The 20,605-nt window shown below is 44.9% G+C and overlaps 1 long non-coding RNA gene across 1 annotated transcript in view; it reads left to right on the top strand.

Moving 5' to 3' along the window:
• Positions 1–20,605, top strand: part of LOC144823860 (uncharacterized) — a 160,629-nt gene that overhangs the window by 70,490 nt on the left and 69,534 nt on the right. The gene's annotated exons all lie outside the window — the stretch shown is intronic.

Here is a 20,605-nt window from a genome sequence, read left to right as displayed (position 1 = left end):
ATGCCACTCAACTCTACACCACTCTATGACATTCTGCTCACTCCATGACACTCCACTTCACTCCACTTTACTCCACTCCACAACATTCCACTCTACTTAAGTTTATGACACCACTCTCCTTTACCCCATTACCTTTTAGCCATGCTGAACAGCAGCCACGCTGGTGAACAACATGGCTAAAATGTATTGACAAATAGCTCTTGCACAGGTGTGACCTGCTGGCTTTGCCAATGCGTATTGTTAGATAAGGTTAACGGCATGGCCACTTTCTCTTATCTGCTGAAAAGGGATGTGCTTTCTTCCTATTCCGTGTTAGATGTTTTTTGCAACAGCCTTTGGTTGGTTGAGGCTGTTCTGGAGTGAATTCACGCCCCCCGAATGAGTGGTATAGCATTGGTGTCATAATATAAGTGAAAGGGGCCTTTATGCACCCAGCCTCAAAGGACAGTAATCACTGGAGTGTAGCATGTCCCTTACGCCATTGAGGTCGTGTTTCACTGCGCCTGCTGCACTAACGAAAGCTACTCCACACTACAAGTTTTATGGAATGCCTTGTCACAACTGGACAGGACCTAACACTAAGAACGATGCATTTTAATTTTGATAGCTCCTTTCAAATGTTCATGTGTGGCCTTGATTCTTTGGTTAATAGCAACTAGTAGAGCTTTAACAAATTAGGTGACTTTTTGGGTCACAATATTGGTGCAACTTTTGCTTCCGCTAAATTTTGTGCTGAAAGACACAGAGGAAGAACTGGGGCAGCGTCAGGATTCTGTGTTGCTGCTCTGCTGTGAAACCAGCAAGATGATCTAGGACTGAAGAAGAAGAGTGCTCTCACACTCTGAGGTAAAATAGTGATCGTAAAAAAAATCAGTTAAGTAAAAGAATGCCTGATTGAAACACAACACGCAGATAACTCCCTTCCTTTGATATCATAAGAGTGCACTTTATGCCAATGCACTCTATTCCACTACACTCTATGCCACTTTAATCTGCTGTGCACCACTGCACTCTATGACACTGCTCTCTAGGCCACTTCACTTCACTCTATGCCTCTACTCTACTCTGCACCACTTTTCTCTATGCCAGTGCAAATACCTAACTCTACTATGCACCACTGCACTCTTCGCCACTACGCTTTGCACCACCCCAGACTCTATGCCTCTATTCCATGCCACTGCACTCTACTTTGCACCACTCCTCTCCACACCACTTCACTCTACTCTGAAGAATCTACTCTATGTCACTGCACTCTACGACACTCTACTCTACACCACTCTACGTCACAGCCCCCTACACCATTCTACTCTAAACCACTGCACTCTATGCCAGTGCACTCAACACCACTTTACTCAAAACCAATGCGTTCTACGCCACTGCATATTACTACTCTACACCATTGCACTCTATGTCATTGGACTCTACGCCACTCTATTCTACTCTGCACAACTGTAAGCTATGCCACTGCTCTTTGCATCACTCTACTCTACGCCACTGCACTCTATACCACTGCACCTTAGGCCAATGCACTCTAAACCACTTTACTTAAAACCAGTGCACTCTACGCCAAAAAATCTACTCTGCACCACTGTACTTTACATCACTTCACTCTAGGCTCCACTACACTCTACGATACTCTACTCTATAATGTTCTACTCCAGTGAACTCTACTGCACTCTGGCACTCTACTACACTCTATGCCATTCTACATCACTACTCCAATCTATGCCACTATGCAACACTACCCTTCTCAATGTAGTTCTATTCAACTCCCTCTATGGCACTTTACTCCACTGTATTCTACGACACTACTCCACTCCACGCCACTCCACTCTACAACACTCAACTCCACTAATGCCATTCGGCTCTCCTACACTACTTCACTCTTTGCCACGCCATTCTACGACAATATACTCTGCTCTGCAACACTCTACACTACAACACTTAACTCCACACTACACAACACCTTCTACGCCACGCCACTCTACACCACTCCACACCATTCTGTGCCTCTCTACTCCACTCTGACACTCTACTCCACTCTATGCCACTCAACTCTACACCACTCTATGACATTCTGCTCACTCCATGACACTCCACTTCACTCCACTTTACTCCACTCCACAACATTCCACTCTACTTAAGTTTATGACACCACTCTCCTTTACCCCATTACCTTTTAGCCATGCTGAACAGCAGCCACGCTGGTGAACAACATGGCTAAAATGTATTGACAAATAGCTCTTGCACAGGTGTGACCTGCTGGCTTTGCCAATGCGTATTGTTAGATAAGGTTAACGGCATGGCCACTTTCTCTTATCTGCTGAAAAGGGATGTGCTTTCTTCCTATTCCGTGTTAGATGTTTTTTGCAACAGCCTTTGGTTGGTTGAGGCTGTTCTGGAGTGAATTCACGCCCCCCGAATGAGTGGTATAGCATTGGTGTCATAATATAAGTGAAAGGGGCCTTTATGCACCCAGCCTCAAAGGACAGTAATCACTGGAGTGTAGCATGTCCCTTACGCCATTGAGGTCGTGTTTCACTGCGCCTGCTGCACTAACGAAAGCTACTCCACACTACAAGTTTTATGGAATGCCTTGTCACAACTGGACAGGACCTAACACTAAGAACGATGCATTTTAATTTTGATAGCTCCTTTCAAATGTTCATGTGTGGCCTTGATTCTTTGGTTAATAGCAACTAGTAGAGCTTTAACAAATTAGGTGACTTTTTGGGTCACAATATTGGTGCAACTTTTGCTTCCGCTAAATTTTGTGCTGAAAGACACAGAGGAAGAACTGGGGCAGCGTCAGGATTCTGTGTTGCTGCTCTGCTGTGAAACCAGCAAGATGATCTAGGACTGAAGAAGAAGAGTGCTCTCACACTCTGAGGTAAAATAGTGATCGTAAAAAAAATCAGTTAAGTAAAAGAATGCCTGATTGAAACACAACACGCAGATAACTCCCTTCCTTTGATATCATAAGAGTGCTCTCCCAGGAATTAAGTATCTCCTAAAGAGTGTCACGTTCCCGGTTTGGGTGGAGTTAATATTACTTGAGAGCCATCACATTCTTTATTGATGACTTAAGGGGCGAATTGATCGTAGGATTGTCTCGATTTTGGGCCATGCTACAGGGTGCAAAAGCGACAACCCTAAAGGGCGATTAATCAAGGAATGCAAGGCCACCTTGCCTGTCTCTAAGTGGCTTAATAAATCTGGCGTAACGCAGCGCAAATCGCTGCATTGAGTTACTCTGCCCCAGTGAGGCATTCCATGGGTGGTGCGTGGGGGTTCAGATGCAACACCCATGGATTTTGATGCATTCCCAGATTTACCATACTGGTACACCTGGGAATGCGTGAAAATGCTACGTCTTCCGAGGTGAGGCGTAACGAGGAGAACTATGTTTATTTCTCCTCGTTTTTAGGTCTCGCCTACGCAGTGCGCATGCACTGCATAGGAGGCCTTTAGCCGTCGTGCAGCTCTTTTTCAATACACATACTCGTGCTTGCGGCGGCATACATCTTGCGGGAGTGCGCAGCAGCGTGCCACAAGCACGAGTATGTGCTTTGAAAAAGAGATGAATGCGCGCCCGCACACGCAATCGCTTTTACTTTCGCGGGTGCACGCACACACACGTGATCGCTTTTACTTTCCTATGCTTTTTTAACAATATCTCAAAGTAAGGATTTGACAACAAAATATCCCAATGGGAAGACACTTCTTCCATTTAAAAACCGACATGTGCCTCTCTTTGTCATACCAACTGCTGCTGTTTGGCTTGCTCTTGCCTTCTTTCACCGTTTTTTCTCTTTGTTTCATGCCTTAACGACCAGTTTTCTATTCCAAGAAGTGCACCAAAGAGTGTTTTGACAGGGCTGGGAGCTATTTGTGTGCCCTCCTTTCAAGATGCAGGCAAGGCCCCGTCAGCCTCTCCAGGGACAAGGGGTAAACACAACTGAGAGAGGGAAGAAATCAACAAAACACTTCCCTCTGCTCCTCTTTTTAATAAGAACTTTTCCAAATCAAAGGAGGCAGATGGGAGGCTTCGCCCGGGACCCCTCCGCCGCGGAGGACGGCGACAATGCAAGCAATTAACAAAGCATATTGAGGGTGAGGCTTCACTGCAGGTAATTAGATGAGGGAGCCGATACCTGCCGCCCATCTCCTTTCATCATTTCTTCTTCTCACTTGATAGCCACACATTTCTTATCACATTGTTCCCAATCTATTTCCTTCACCCGCGACTCCCCGCTCTCTTTTCTTCTTGACACCCCCCTTAATCTGCCTTCCTTTCAGTGGCTCTACATAAAGGTCACCATTTCCTTCTTCTGAGGCTAAATTCCGCTTTCACACACTCTCCTTTTCCCTTTCGTGCTCCCCGTTTGTCACACTCCATCGCTTTTCTTCTCTTTCCTTTCTATCTTCTTCTCCTTACTTTCCCTCTACTCATTTATGCACCCATTCTGTGTTCTTATCTAGCACTCCATCTCTGGCCCTTCATCTGTCTTCTTTCGATGCTCTCTTTTTCTCTCCCCTCTCCCGCAATTCGCCCTTCGCATCCCTCAGGTTTTTTTCACTCGTTCCATTTCCCATTTTTTCACACTCTTCTCTCAAACTTTCTCTATTTTCCTAGATATATCTTGTATCAATCTCTTGCTTTCTGTAGCCCCTTCTCAGCCTTCATGTCTCTATTTATTTATTCATTTGGGGATGTGAATTGGCGTGGGCCAGATGTGCATCAAAGTGCTAAGCCATATCAGTAATAAACAGCTGTGAAAGAAAACTTAAAGAAACGTTGCTAATAAGAGGTATTTTAGGTTAATAAAAGATAGAAAAGTTACAGTTTTCAGGATTCAGGAAGAAATTACAACTGCTTTCAGCTTCCTTCCTCTGAGTGTGGCCCGGGCAGCAGTGGGAGCGGATACTGGCTCCCTGTTTATCTTCCCAATCTCTCTTTCTCTGGAAGTCCAAGTGCTGTTCTAGGTAGTAGTGTGTGCTAGTCTTACAACCTTATGCAGGGCGCAATTAACAACAAACAAGCATTGGCATAGCCAATAGGTCTCGCATTTGGGACCTTATAAATGTTTAGCCATGCAACAGTTGGTGTTGTTGCACCAAGGATATTCTGCTGCATAACTAAATACTTATAAGATTCCAAAAGCGAGACCTGTTGGCTATGCCAGTGCTTGTTTCTTCTCTCAATGTGTCCTGCGAAGAGGAAAATGCCTCAAAAGATTGTTTTTGTGCAAGAAGGTACCCCTTCTTGCTCAAAAACAATTCTGCTTACAACACAGGCAAGTGTTCCTATGTTGGCGCTAGGCAGCATAATTTGCGCTAGGGCTGGAAATAGACAGGATTGTGCCGTGTTATATTAAATACTGCGCATTCCTGCCCTTTCCGTTTCAGGCAGCGCATCAAGGTGGCTTGCTGAGCTGCGTGACTTAATGATAGCTATGCCCCTAAATGCTTAAAGATTTAGCGTTATGATAGAAACAAGAGAGCACACAAAAAAAGTTTCTTTTTCATTTTGATTGAATTATCTTAACCTGTGTCCCAGGAAATAACTCAGTGATTTCTACAAAAAAAATTACAAACACACATCCACACTTGCACAGTTTCCACACATAGATAAATGTACTCATTCTGTCATCAATTCTCCCAAACAAGATATTTGTGAACTTACTGGACTCTTGCCAATTACGTTTGTGGAAGAACAAATCGTTCTGCTGCCCTGATTCACCACTCACTAAATGTGAGGGCCACACACCATAAATAATTTTGCAGCCACATCACTTGTGCAACATTTTGCATTACTGCTAATCTACAAAAAGGTGACCAAGTCATCCCTGCAAGGCACAAGAGAAGGCTGTTTATTGTCTACGTTTTGGTTTTACAGTTGTTTTTCCCCACAATATTCCTTAATTTCTTTTTTAACATTTTATATAAATGTATTTTTTCTGTTCTCATCTTTTTGATTTGTTTCTATTTTTTTTACATGAATGAACGTTCCTTTCATTGTGTATTTCTTTTAGTGGTTCTCTTCTATCTTGTTTTTGTGTGCCAAGTTATTCAAAAAGCATTTGTTTTTGGTCGGTAACCCTACCCGCCAGTGCTGTAAAACAAAATCTCAATATATAATCAGGTCATGACTGACAGCCTGTGTTAGTCATATGTTCCTAATAAATACCTCCAGGAAAGCGCTCTCTGTGCACATTTCATACTCCTGGCCCATGAATCCTAAACAAAATAAATGTCCTGAGGTCTGAATAGAGGTGCATAATGTCTACCTTGGAAGCTTAATTAGGACAAAACGTCCTCATAAAACTCCCATTATTACACCAAAATAAATATATGCATTTTATTTGCTGAGGGCATGAAACAGAAAGATTTAAGTTTCCTGAATAGAATATCTTGGCGCCTACCTCTCTCACAGGGCAATCTTTAGGTCCTACATGTGCTTCCACTCTTCTTTGTGGGGGAGCAGAGGTGGTGGAGGAGGAGTGAGGGTGGGCCCAATTCATAGAACGATCTTAAGACAAAATCCTAAACTTACTACCATTTTGGTATTCACAGAAGGCACTTACTCATTTCGGTATTCACAGAAGTTAGGAGTCCTAACTTTACTACTCCTAAACTGAGAAAAATCCTACCGTTAAGACTTTCGGTATTCACAGAAGGCATTTAGGAGTCCTAACTTCTGTGAATACCGAAATGAGTAAGTGCCTTCTGTGAATACCAAAATGAGTAAGTGCCTTCTGGGAATACGAAAATTGTAGTAAGTTTAGGATTTTTTCTTAAGTTAGTTCTATGAATCGGGCCCACTGAGATTGAATGTGAAAGACATGCAATTTAGAATGGGTGGCACACTCCATCAGAATATTCAAGGAATTACCTTGTTTTCCATCCAAAAACTGGTGAAATAAAGGTTATTTTTCATATTTTCCTCCCTGGACCATTGCACACCTCCCATGGTTTAAAGTTTTTTATTATTTCCAGGCTTTCATTTCCATATCCACTCTTCTCAGCACTGCCTGTCATACCAGCACAAAATTCGCCCAAATCTGTTTTGATAAATGCAGTGCATAATAACACTCACTTTAGTGGGAAGTCTTTAGTATTTACCATTATTGGTGCAGCCGGTACTGAGTATCTTCGACACGTGTTTCAGGGTATTTGTCCTTCTTCAGCAGATAGTAAGAACTTAAATTATAGGGTGCTAGCAGTGCTGCTTACAGTTTACTCAGAATTCCTGTAGCACTCCCAGATCACAGATGCATTACATGCTGCAGCAACAATGGTACATACTATAGCCTTTCAACTAGGTGTTACCATGCGCTGCATTTACCACAGTGCATCTGGGTGAAATGTGTGGGTGAGCCCCGCACTAGTGAGGGGCATTATTGAGACTCTTGATCTGGTACCTAAACTTCTCTTCTTTTAGTGCCTGCTTGCCTTTGTCCTGCAAACCATGCTTCCATACACCATTGCCGTTCTTTTTCTGCTTTCTCTCTTCCCGAAAGCAACACTCACCCACCTATGACCTCTCAACAGGTCCTCCAACCCATGAACACTCTTGTTCATGCCCTTGTGATGTTCTTTGCATCCATCCCCTAGTCTCACATTCCTTGTTTTACTATTTTTTCTTTGTTGCTTGTATTGTAAATCATACAAACTACTTGTAGGTTGTAATCAGAATGAGATGAGCGGTTTAAGCAAACATTCAGCCGTGGACAAGGAGGAACCAAAACAAAAGGAGCCAAACCACCCTCCCCATCCACCCCGGCCACATAACAAAGTTCATCAATCTTTTTTGCATAGACTGGATATCTTCTATGGGAAAGAACTGAGAGATATAAAGGAACCTTTGGAAGTATATGTATCTCGAGTAGTTATTCACAGAAACCAGATGTGGAATGACGTAGAGTGCCTGGTCTATTTCTGGAGAGCTGGGCAACTTACCTCCCTCTGTCTCACTACTCTGTTGTAGCAGGTAAATTCCCAGGTTTTTGATCGCTCTAGATTCTCAAATGAAAGAGGAGAGAGACTGCAATCTAACATTTACATCTGGAGGGGGACAAGATAATCAGATTCTGCGTGTTAATCCTGAATCTGGACACCCTCTCAAATAGTTTCAGCTCTTGGGAGGGAGCATTTCAGGTCTGTCAACGACTACAAAATGTCATCTGTGAAGCAACACAGTTTATGCTCCTCTTTTGCAAAAGGGATACACTTCAACTCTGTACTGAATCCAACTATCAGGAATCATGTGGGTCAGTAGGTCCACTACAAGAGCAAACAGGAGATAGGGGCGTGGGGAGGGAGCACAAATGTCGGCTGCCCCTCTGGGGAGCGAATACAGGCAACGTTCAACCGTTCACACAGATAGTTGCCATTTGTCTTCTGTACACCACTAAGATCCATCCTGCAATCCTCTTTCCTATACCTATTTTGTCAAGGTTGGCTTCTTGAAAGCTCAAATTCACTTTGTCAAACACTTTTTCAGTGTTGAGCAAAAGCACTATAACTGCTGTTCCCTTTCTGCCGACTTTCTCAAACAGATAGGCTAGTCGCCAATTTTAGTTGCTCCCCGAGCCTGTTGTGCATCAGTCAGTCCTGTCATGGGGATGTCTAATCTATTTGCAACACATAAAGATGATGGACGGAATGGTGAACATTGTCAAACATTCACCTCCTAGTCACAGATCTGGGATTAATCCATCGTTAATTTGCTCGCCACGCCATTCCAGTTTGGACCCAGCCATATGCAAATCAGAATTTCCCTGCTCCCCATGGGAACAGTCCAGCCTGTACTGCCAACCCAGGTCCTCCCTGGACTGGAAAGCAAGCATCCTGGGACCAGTTTTGTGGTAATACCCCCTCATCAGCCAAGCTAGCTTAAATCAGGTGACGTAGCGAGCATGGGCGGACCAACGTCTGGGCATGCCCTTCCCACTTAGGGCAAAAATGCAACACAAAAATATGATGGACGGAATGCTGAACATTGTCAAACATCCACCCCAGTCACAGATCTGGGCTTAATTCATCATTATTTTGCTCGCCACACCATTCCAGTTTGGACGCAGCCATATGTATGTTCCCATGAGGAGCTGGGTCAAGACTGATTTGCATATGGCTGAGTCCAAACTGGGATGGCATGGTGGACAAAAAAAATTATGAACTAAACCCAGATCTTTTGACTGAGGGTGAATGTTTGCATTGTTCAGCATTCCGTCCATCATCAGTTTTTTTTTGCTTTTGTCTCCCTGAGTGGGAGGGGTGTGCCCAGACGTGGGTCCTGTCCTCCCTGCTCCTCTGTATTAAGGCTAGCCTGGCTAATAAAGGGGTGATGCTTTGAAACAGGTCACAGGATGCTTGTTTCTGGTCCAGGGAGGACCTGGCTTGGCAATTTGGACTGGACTATTCCCATGAGGAGAAGGATCAAGACTAAATTGCATATGTCTGGGTCCAAACTGGGGTGCCGTGGTGGGCAAAATAACGATGGATTAAACCCAGATGTTTTGACTGGTTGTGAATTTTTGCATTGTTCAGCGTTTCATCCAGTGGAGAAGTGTGGCTCAATGGTTAGAGCGGCAGACCCTGATGCAGAGGTCTAGCCCGGGACCAAGGTTCAATTCCCCGCCTCGGCGGGTCTTGGGCTCAAAAATTCCATGGACCTGATATTTCTCGCCTCAGTGCCTATTCCAATCATGGAGTCCCACTCTGCAACTCTGGGCAATAGCTTGCTTAATCTCCACAACGGCCCCCACAATGCTAAGGATTCCTGGCCTCCACCTTGGGGGTGCCCAGGAGTGGACACCTCACAGGGAAAGCCAGGATGGGTTCCACAGCGGTATTCGTACAAGCGCCTTGAGACCCTTGCGGGTGAGTAGTGCGCTATACAAGTATTCATTTACATCCATCATCTGTTGTTTTTGCTGTTATCTAATCTATTTGTCAGAATTGTTATCAGGATTTTTGCATTGGTTTTGAGGAGCACTATTGGTCTGTAGGAGATTCACTCTTCTGGGTTTGGGCATTAAGGTAAATGTCTGTGTCGCACAGAGTACGGGTTAGGCCTGGGCCTTTGTGAAGGTATGAAAGAGAGCAATGAATGGTCTGTGTAATTGAATGACAAATTAATTATTAAAAAAATAGCGGGAGGTCATCTGGCCTAGGGTACATGGTTTTTAAGGTGTCATAGATTTTCATAATCTGTGAGCTGTTCCAAGACTTCCCTCACTGCCTCCTGTAGGAAATACAAGCAATACCCGTCAAGATAGGTCTTAATGTAGTCACTTCTTTCTTCACCTTTGTTGAAGAGGGTTTGAAAAAAGTCAAAGAAAGCTTCTTGCTTGTCCTGCACGCAGATCACACCTGCCCCTTTTGCCCTTCTAACTCTATTTACAATTGGTAATCTAGACAGGAGAGCACCAACTGTGGCTCCTTTCTTATAGAGGGATATGCCAGCCTTTAGAAGTGTTGTTTAAGCCTGATATGTTCCACTGAGTCTGAGTTGGCCTCTTATCATGCCCATCAATGCCATGCTTTTCTGGAAGGGTACCTCTTGTATAGCATTTCTGCAGTCTTAAGTTCCACTGTTAAGTTATTTTCAAATATTCACTTCACCCTTGCTATACCAGAGGCCAAACTGATGGCTATTCCTAAGATTGTTTCCTTAAAGACATCACAGTTAGAAGCTGATGTCGTGCATTGGGGTGAGTTAGATCAAAAAAAATCTTCAACCTCTTTTGCCAATGTGGCTGTATTGACCAAATCACAGAAGATGCCAGTGTGTAGGCTCCACTGTTTACTGTCTGTAGTGAGCTCATCCTTAATCACAGCATGTGAGCATGATCCAGATTTCAGAGATCTCTACCCTATCCGTGGTAAAAAGAGAGTATGATATGAGGAATGGAGAGTGTGAGATGAGGATATGTTCAATATTTGGGTTAGTGTTGTGAATGTGAAAGTATAATGTGCAATGTCTACTATGTGTGTGTAGGCATCTCTACACGCCCTTGCGGCTCCATGTTGTCAAATCCTTACTTAGTCTGTAACACATAGCTCCCCTCTCATCAATGTGGATGATATGTAAGATCTTTCTGTCCCATATCAAATTAAGGACTTCCTTTAGCACTAATCCCCCTCAACCCTAGTGAGCAGTTCCTGCAGCGCCTTAAATATAATGGGGTCCTGTCTGCGCTGAGCTTGGGGAGTATGTATTAATAAAGAAGTACAGTTTGGGGTGAAGGGTGAACTGCACCACAATGTAGCATCCCTCTGTGTCCATTTACCCTTGGTTCCACTCACATGTGGCTTGCAAAGCATCACCCCATCTGTTGTCTTTTACTAAGGAATTCAGTCCTTTTCTGTCAGACATAATACCCTGAAAGCATTGGCAAGACATAAGCTTAAGCACTTTCCCTTGTAAAGCTGTCCACATGCCTACATCTCTGCCCTTACACACCAGATAACCTTTTCCGCCTCATTTCTCCTTGATAAAGATAAACCTTCTGGTTTCGCTTGAAGGAAGTGGCACCAGCAGGATCGGTGGTAGAGTCTGCTCTTTTCTCTTTTGCCTGGTACTGGGGGTTCTCAATCAGCAGCCTCAATTTTTAAATAGTGGCTGTGCGCACTGGCACCATCACTCTTTGTCAGCTATCTAACACATTTGTATCCTTTTGTTTCACTTTCTTCCCTTTCTGAACCCCTTTTTAGGTCTCGCCTACGCAGCGTGCATGCGCTGCTTAGGCAAAAAGACCTTTTTTTCCCATTGCTTTGGCTTTTCAGCCAAAGACATGCATGCATTCCATTGCCTTCAATGGCAATGCGTGCACGTGTGGAGATTCACTTGCGGGAGCGAGTGCCACCATATGGTAGCAATTATCGCTCCCAAAAGTGAATCGCGCAGGCCCCCCTCCTCCCCCTGCTGCTGGCAGCCTGCCAAACTTGTTGTTTATTGTCAGCGCCTGAATTTTTCAAAGCAAAAAACGTCCATGCTCCCTTGCTGCTAGTTCTCCATTCTTACCACAAAATTACCTGAGTCCAACAGGTATGTGCGCCTCTTCTGTGTATTTGTTACATTGTTACCCGATGCACCGTTCAACGACCAGCATTTAAAACCACTGTCGTTTTCATCTCTTTCTATTTATGATTGCCTTTTTCTTTTCTTCGCCCTTTAATCTTCATCTCGTTTTGAAGTTGTTATTTTTCCTTTTCTAATTTTATATTTTAACCAGGCTATGTGTTTCCCCTAGTAACATTCTATTTTAACCCCTGTCATTGTTTCCGTTCGCTTTCATTCTCTTCCCGTGTGATAATTTCATGCTGCTCTCCAGCGTCCTCCTTGTCACTCACTCACTCCTGCGCCACAGGGTCCGGTGGACTGCAGATACTGACACATCAGTGCATGCGATACCTTACGCCACCAATCCGGAGCTTCCTACCAGCAGCTACCCGTACCATAGCAGGCAGGCTGCAGGATGTCAGTGCAGGGCACGTGACGTGTGCCCAACCGGCTCCGCCCACTGTGGTTGGCATCGGTGCAAGGACGGAGCGCAAGGCCAGCCGGGGACGAGGAGCTGCAGCTCGCGCGGCTCCCTTCTGCGGTCCGGCCCTTCCCTCAGGGTCCTATTGGTGGTGAGGTCAGGCATTACAAATGTCAATCCGACTGTGAAAGCCAATCATGACCCCGCCTGTGGGTCACCATGATCTCTCACCTGGCACGTGCTGTGCACTAGGAGTGAACGCCCTGCGTGTGATCCTCGTCACTCCCTGAAGCCGCGGCTCGTCCTCCCGAGTCAACCCTTTCTCCTCGCACCCTCCCCCCCTTCCGCGCACTGCCCAGAGGAGGTCTTAGCTCTAGGGGTGAAGTCTCAGTAAAACTTCCTCATCCCTATGATCCCGGAGTTCCAATGACGAGAAAGATACACACCCTCGTGCCAAGGCCCTGACTGCAGACAGCTGACTGGGAAGACAGACAGACAGGCGGCAGGTAGGTACCTAGGAAGATAGACGCGGGTAAACAGATAGGCAGGCAGGCAGGCAGGCAGGCAGGTAGGTAGGTAGACAGATGCAGGCAGGCAGGTAGACAGGCAGGTAGGTACGTAGGTAGGTAGACGCAGGTAAACAGATAGACATGCGGCAGGCGGGCAGGTAGGTAAGTAGACAGATGCAGGCAAACAGATAGACAGGTAGGCAGATAGACAGACAGGCAGATAGATAGATAGATAGATAGACAGACAGAGAGAGAGATATAGATAGATAGATCCTTTTGAAGAGGTCTGCTGCTGAAACTTCCTCTCATCTCCCATCATACAGCTCTCCTCTCCTGAGTGTTTAATGACTGTAATCTTAGGCCTTAGAGTCAGAATCAAGTTCCTGAGCACACATGTTGCCCCAGATTACTATGTAACATGGTCTCTAAACTCCTATTCCAGGGTTCACTCCAGACACCCTTCATAGCGATACTCTGAAGGATCAGTGTGCACACAGGCAACAGCCTGATCTGTACTCCTCAGAGTTAGTATCTCAACATCTGCATCAGTACTTCGTGTGTTGAGGATGCTATATTTTGGTCCCTTGCAGCAGTGTTAGAAGTAGGCGGGATCGGAAGGGCAAGGCGTGCCCTTACTTTTAAAAATCATTTCAGTCCGTTCCCCTACTTCTTTGTTTTAGAAAAGCGACCCGGGACTGCAGGAATAGCCCTACGTTTAAAATTGCAACTTTATCTTTCAGCCTGTGTGGTGCACATCGAGGGAGGCCTCTGCAGTGCCCACGACCTCCTCCCCTTCCCCTCTGTGTCTAGGGGCCTGTAAAACAAGACCGAAAGGGCCATCAGTCTTAGGATAGCGCGGAAAACGGCTACCTCTGATGGCCCTGCTGCTGCTATGAGCCCCTGATTCACACCTCATTTAGTGGGGCCACTACTTGCCTGCACCCACTGTACCAATACAATGGTCACCTCAGGATACTTTTGTGTCCCCGCCCTTGACCTCCTCTGCCCTTTATTTTCGGGCTCACGCAGACTGACAGTCGCCACCAGGAAAAAACATGCAATGCAACAGGTCTCGCATTTACGCAAATTTGAGCTATTGGCATTGTAAATGACAATGCCTTTTATTTATGTTTTTGTTTTTGAAACATAAATAAAACGCATTGTCATTTACAATGCCAATAGCTTAAACTCGCGTAAATGCGAGACCTACTGTATTGCAAATGCTTGTTTATTTACTTTTTTACCCATTTCAGGTAATATCTACACCAATGGCTCCCTTGATACTTTCTTGAGAAATGGTCAACCATCTAACAGTTGATAGACTACAGAATGGTAAATAGTTGCCAGATTTAACTACCTGCACCCTGAAAAAGAATCCAGTGTTTTCTTTGTTTACCTCAGTCTGTTCCAGCTGCCCCTTGCAAGATGCTGCCAGCTTTCTTTGACTGCAAACCAGTCTAATAAAGGTTTATGAGTTTCAGCCAATATGATTGGCCACCTTGGGGGATAGTCAAACTGTCCGGTTATAGAGTGCAAGCTGGATCAAGTAGATTAGCAGATACTCCAGGAAGGTTTCTGAGCTAATCTTATTAACTGCCTGGTTATGACTGGGTCCTGTACTCGGGCCAGTCTGATCGGCTGAAGGATTGAGCTAAAGACCTCCTAAACCTGGATTTGCATCCAGTAAAGGTAGAGGTGTCCACGTTCTGTGGCAGAACTCTGCACACACCCTCAGAGCAGAATCCCACATTGGCACTCAATGCACCTGGCAGGGGTTTAAAACCCATTCTGTGTCTTCGCAAAGTGATCTGCAGTTGGCCTTTCCATCCAAATATGTTCTACTTTCATTCTTCTAGCCTCTACCCTGATCTCTTCCATGCTCACATCTCTTTGATCACGAGGACTCACACGTGGCTTCCTGTGAGATGCACCATGCCTCCCAGACTGTTCCCTCCCCAGACCACCTCCGCATGCTGCCCAAGCAGCCAATCGAGCAGGAGGTACGGATTTATCCTCAATGGATTGCATCACCACCACCTCATTCTAAATGGAAACCAGATGTTTAGCCAGTCACAGACTCCTTATGGAGAAAGGAGCTGTGACTTGGCCTTTCGAACTAGTTGTGATCAGGTCTCTGAAACCCCTCATTTGCAAAATGTCCATTACCAACATGATAGCCATTTTTCATGCAGTGGATGCAGTCTACCTATTTTGGCTTTTCTGAATGCCTCAGAAACACCAAAGAGCACATCTCAGCAGCACAGAGATACCAGCCAGTGGACAGGGAGAGAACACCACAAGTAGCGTTGGCATGCAGAGGAGGACGCAGAGGCAAATAAAGTTAAGGCAGACGAGGCCAAGGCAGAAAAAAATAGTGAGAAACAACAGGCAGAGGAAGCTGAAAATGCTGAAAAAAGGGGATTGCATGAGCACACAATACCACAGAGAGACGGGAAATGGCTCCGTAGCCCTCTGTGGAGGTTGGCTCACTATATTTTGTGGCCTAGATACCTAAACGGTATTTGGGTCATCAGTGTAGTTACTTCTGCATACCTACACACTATGCATTTGTGTACCAAGGGCACCCCTCCGGTGTGCACGTATGTCTGCAAAAGGTGTAAGGGCAGCACATCTGTCTATTTTCAGGGTGTTGATTGTACTGGGCAGAGGGAAAAGGCCTGTCCTTGGGTGCCGTAGTGGACCCAAGCGACAGAGAGATGTACCTGCAATGATGTTTGTTACTCCAGTGCCCAATCACGCGTTGTGGGGGGGGGGGGGGGATTGCATATGACTTGGCCCCATCTTTAATCCCTACATCACCAGGACTTTTCACGAAAGGCAGACGGCTATAACTTGCAAACTCCACAAGACGGGTAGGTGGGGGTTAAGGTTATATGTATGTATGTCTGCAAGTGTATGTGCATGTTTGCATATGTTTGTTCTTGTGTGTGTTTGTTTGTGTGCAGTTGTGTGTGTGTGATGGAGGAATTCGCCTGTAGCTACTTTCAGAATATTACACGCTTATATTTAAGAACAAATTGAAAGAAATACATGAAAAAGCTGTTTTAATGTGAAATAATTACATTTCAAGAATGTGACAATATGTGGTTTAACACAAAATTAGTGTAGTTATCTAAATATCAAGCAGGTGATTTGTTTCGAAATCAGTGCGTCTGCAAATTATTTACAGCTGATGATTGAATGGTAATTCATGCTGATTTGAGGCCGAGTATTTCAGATTAATTAGTATATTTTCCCTTCATATTAATGCAGCAGGTTATTAATATGATCATTAATGGATCATATTCATGATTGAGATTTACAGCTTTTATGACCATATTGTCAATAAATGTAAATACCCGCAGCCTGAAAGAGATGTATAACCTAGCTCTGCTGCATGTACCCGAAAGATCTCTCGAACCTAAAGGATAGATCTGGGGGCAGATTTATGTTGGGAATGCACCACGTTTGCGTCACGCAACTGCGGCGTAAACGTGGCGCATCCCTATGACCCATTTACAACGTGACGCATCTAGGCAGATGCGTCCCGTTGTAAAGCCCTGCGCCACTTGTGGGCGTTCCGGCGCAGGGTGGGCGTTCCGGGGCAGGTGCGCCTCGCAAAACTGGCTGAGTGAAATCTAAAAGATTTCACTCAGTCACTTTCAGGCCAATGCTGCGTCAAACCCCTGCGCCTGCTTGAAGCAGGCGTAGGTCTTGACGCAGCATTGTAAAGATGGGGCACCCCCGAGCCTTGCTGGAGCTGCGTCGCGCTTGCGACGCAACTCCAGCAATGCGCCACCTTTACGGCACAGATGCGTCACGCATCTGTGCCATTTTTGCCCCATGGTGCGCCGCATTGTAGCGGAGCAGCGGCGCAATATAACTGGCGCATCCCTGGGGATGCGCCAGTTATCATAAATCTGCCCCACGGTGTCTGAGATCGTGGTATCTACATGGCTTTTTATTACTCCACCCTGCCCATTTCATGTAGGTTCCTGTCAGACTGAGAGATATTCTACTTGGAAGGGACAGGGGGAGAAATGAAGACAGTAGGAGGTAGAAGACAGAAAAGGTGCTTCATACATTTAAAAATAATTATAGCAAACTCTATGAATTTACAAGTCCACATTCTAGAGCCTTTTAGCCAAATTCATGTTAAAATTATTTTGTAGGAATGAATAATTTGGCCATTTGTTAAACAATTTTTCAGTGCAGTGGTCCCTCTTAACCAAAAAAATGTCACTTAGAAGGAGAAGGCTTTCTCTATAGAGCCGAAACATCCAGGGCCTGATGTAGGTAAATGGCATTTACCGATTCGTAAATACTGAATATGAATAGGAATAGGAACCAATGTCAATTACCGAATCGGTAAATACCGATTCGGTAAAATTACCGAATTTACAAGGGGGACAGGGTGTCACTTTGACACCCTATTGCACCCCTGATTCAGGCTTGTGTGCCATGTGACACAAATACATGCCCTCCGGGCATGTATGTGTGCCACACGGCACAGGTGTACATGCACAGATGTGCATGTACACAGAAATTTACCATGCAATAGTATTACATGGTAAATAACGAATTCTTAGGGGCCTGTGGCACTGTTTCCAGTGCCACCTACATATAGATTTACCCATTCGGTAAATATACCGATTCGGTATTTTACAGAATCGGTGAATTTACCGAATCAGTAAATTTACAGATTCTGTAAAATATAGGCCCCCTACATCTCAATCACCAAATACCGGTCGGTAACGGCCGAAATCGGCCGTTACCAACCGGTATTTGGTGACCTACATCTGTCCCTTAATTGGATGCTAATGACAAGGGTAACTCGTCATGGAGTTGCCATTTATTTCAATGGAGAAGAAGTACAAAAATATGGAACTGCCTTAGCATCCAAGTGGTTAATTCCTTAATATGCGCCTCTTGAGGCATATGCCTTGATCCTATTCTGTTTTAGTTATTTTTTTTAATAAAATTATGTTGTAAAATGTACTTTGTCCTTCTGAAACAGAGATAGAAAATTGCAGATAGATAGATAGATAGATAGATAGATAGATAGATAGATAGATAGATAGATAGATAGATAGATAGATAGATAGATAGATAGATAGATAGATAGATAGATAGATAGATAGATAGATAGATAGAGAGGGGTTGGCCTAACGGCTAAGGCGCTCGACCTCGGACCTGGGGATCGGGGTTCGAGTCTCGGTAACGACGCCAAAAACCTCCTGTGATTCGGGGCAAATCACCTAATCTCCCCGTGCCTAAAATGAAAGTGTGTCCTCATGTAATGTAACTGGTACTATGTAAAGCGCTCTGATACCTGATTCGATTCGGGTCTAGTTCGCGCTATATAAAACGCTGCAAAAAGAAAATAGATAGATGTACCAATTCGAGGCCTTGAGTGGGTCATGGAGCCCCTACCTACCCCTCAACAATTGTGATAAGCATCATATTTCTCTAAACATAACATATATGGTTTATGCCATGTAGTTGCTCTATGTGTAGTAGTTGTAAAAAGGTTTATGACCTGAGCTAGTACTTAAAAGGTTAAATTCGTGCACTGTGATGAAATCCCATTTAAAAGGCCTGTGAACAGCTCCAGGGATATTGTTTCCTCTGTTAACGTGGTGAAATGTGCAATCTACGAGACCTTGAACGGTGCTATTCACATCAGTTGGGCTGTACAGTGGAAATAACACAGAGCTTGCCTTTTGCGCCCCAAAATGAAATGTCATTGTACGTTTATTGGCACACGCGTTCCAAATAACATGTTTTAGGTCATATTAATATTCACTGCAATGGCCACAAACTCATAAATGTTATGTATGATTACCAGGCTGAACGGGAGGTTTGTTTGTAATGGGAGATCGATACCTTATGTTGATAATTTTTCATTGTTGCTGTGTCCCTCTCGACCCATACACCCCACCCCCTCACGCCTCAAGAGCCCTCCATTAGAGAACCATTTACTCAAGCAGAAATATCCTCCTTAGTAGGCATGGATGGCTCACGATGCCATAGAATCGTAATGGAAAGGCCTGGCCCTGAAGTGGTGCATGTGCCTTCTGCTGGGTATTAGCAATTAACAATCCCAGATGCAATCACGTTCACCCGTGGTGAAGAAATTAAGCTATTAGAATGCATGGAAGGGTCTCGTTTTAGGGCACTTCAACCAAAAGAGCCATGGAACCAAATGTGACTTTTAAAAGTCTCCTATCAGGCGGATTGGACTAGGAGATGCCCAGATGCCTCTTGGGCCTTTAGCCAATCAATCAGGGGCTTGTAAAGCGCGGTTACTAACCACTGAGGCTCCCAAGGTGCAGGGGCGGGAGGGATTTCGGTGCTGCTGGTCGGAGTGGGTGGAGGATCATTCGAAGAGCCAGGTCTTAAGGTCCTTCTTGAATTGGGTCAGTGACGCTGATTGCCTGAGGTGCAGTCTCAGGGCATTCCATGTCTTGGCGGTGAGGTAGGAAAACAATCCTCCTCCGGTTCTGGTCTTGTGGATCCTGAGGATGGAGGCGAGAGTTGGGAGGATCGGAGTTGTCTGGGGGGTACGTGGAATGTGAGGCGGTGGTTCAGGTACGCTGGTCCTGCGTTGTGTAGGGCTTTGTAGGCGTAAGTGGGGAGCTTGAAAGTGACCCTCTTATTGACTGGGAGCCAGTGGAGTTGTCAGAGGTGTTGCGCGATTTGGCTGCAGCAGGAGATCTTGAGGACCAGTCTGGCAGCGGCTAAGCCATAATGTAAGTTGTGAGGTGTGTCTAGATTCGCTTGTATAGGGTGCAGATCAACAACAGGTAAAACTCCCCTGACACACAGCTTAGCTCCAGCAGTAACCCTCCAACACCAAAGGGAGAAGGCAGAGCATGTCTAGAGGTACCCATCTGACCTGACCCCCTTCCTTATTGTGGGAGGCAATTCTGAGTGTATTTACCCCTACAGTGGAGTAAAACAAGCAGAACCACATGTTTATTCGCCATTATGGGGATAAAAGATCATATTAGCTGGGTTTAGGATTGGGGATAGCAGTCAGCCACCCCCACCATATCCCCACTCTTAACTCCGACATACTCATAATGGATACCATAGCTGTGAGGTATAAAAATGGGAAGTTTTCTAAACAATTAATATTGACCCATTACTCTAATTTTTAAAGATGAAGGAATTGAGGAGTAAGAAGATATTTGTCTAGGATCACAACATTTGATCAAGTTAAAAAGCAAGGTTTAGAACTCAGGTGTCAAAAGCCAAGTCTGTTACCTTATATGGATTTGTTTTACAACCAGCCTGGGCAGTGGGCCATGATGGCTATTTTGCAAAGACCGTTTGGCCCCAGACTCAGGGGTCCTCCGATTTAGACACTTGTTTATTTTCGGCTTTTGATAAAGTGATAACTGTGTCCAGGTGCTCCAAAAGCAGGAAGCAGCCCACGGCTGCCTGGATCTCTGAGAGGGCCTACCTGGGCCTAGCTCCTTACATGGCATACCAGGTCAGAATAATTCGTGCATGTCAAATGATATATTCATCATTTTATCATTCACAGTATACAGTCTAATAATAATATACTGATCTCTCACAACATCAAAACATCACTGA

This window comes from Lissotriton helveticus, chromosome 3_1, assembly GCF_964261635.1.
Source record: "Lissotriton helveticus chromosome 3_1, aLisHel1.1, whole genome shotgun sequence".
Lineage (NCBI taxonomy): Eukaryota > Metazoa > Chordata > Amphibia > Caudata > Salamandridae > Lissotriton > Lissotriton helveticus.
Note: the sequence above shows the minus strand (reverse complement) of the source record. Positions and strands in the feature narration are given on the sequence as shown.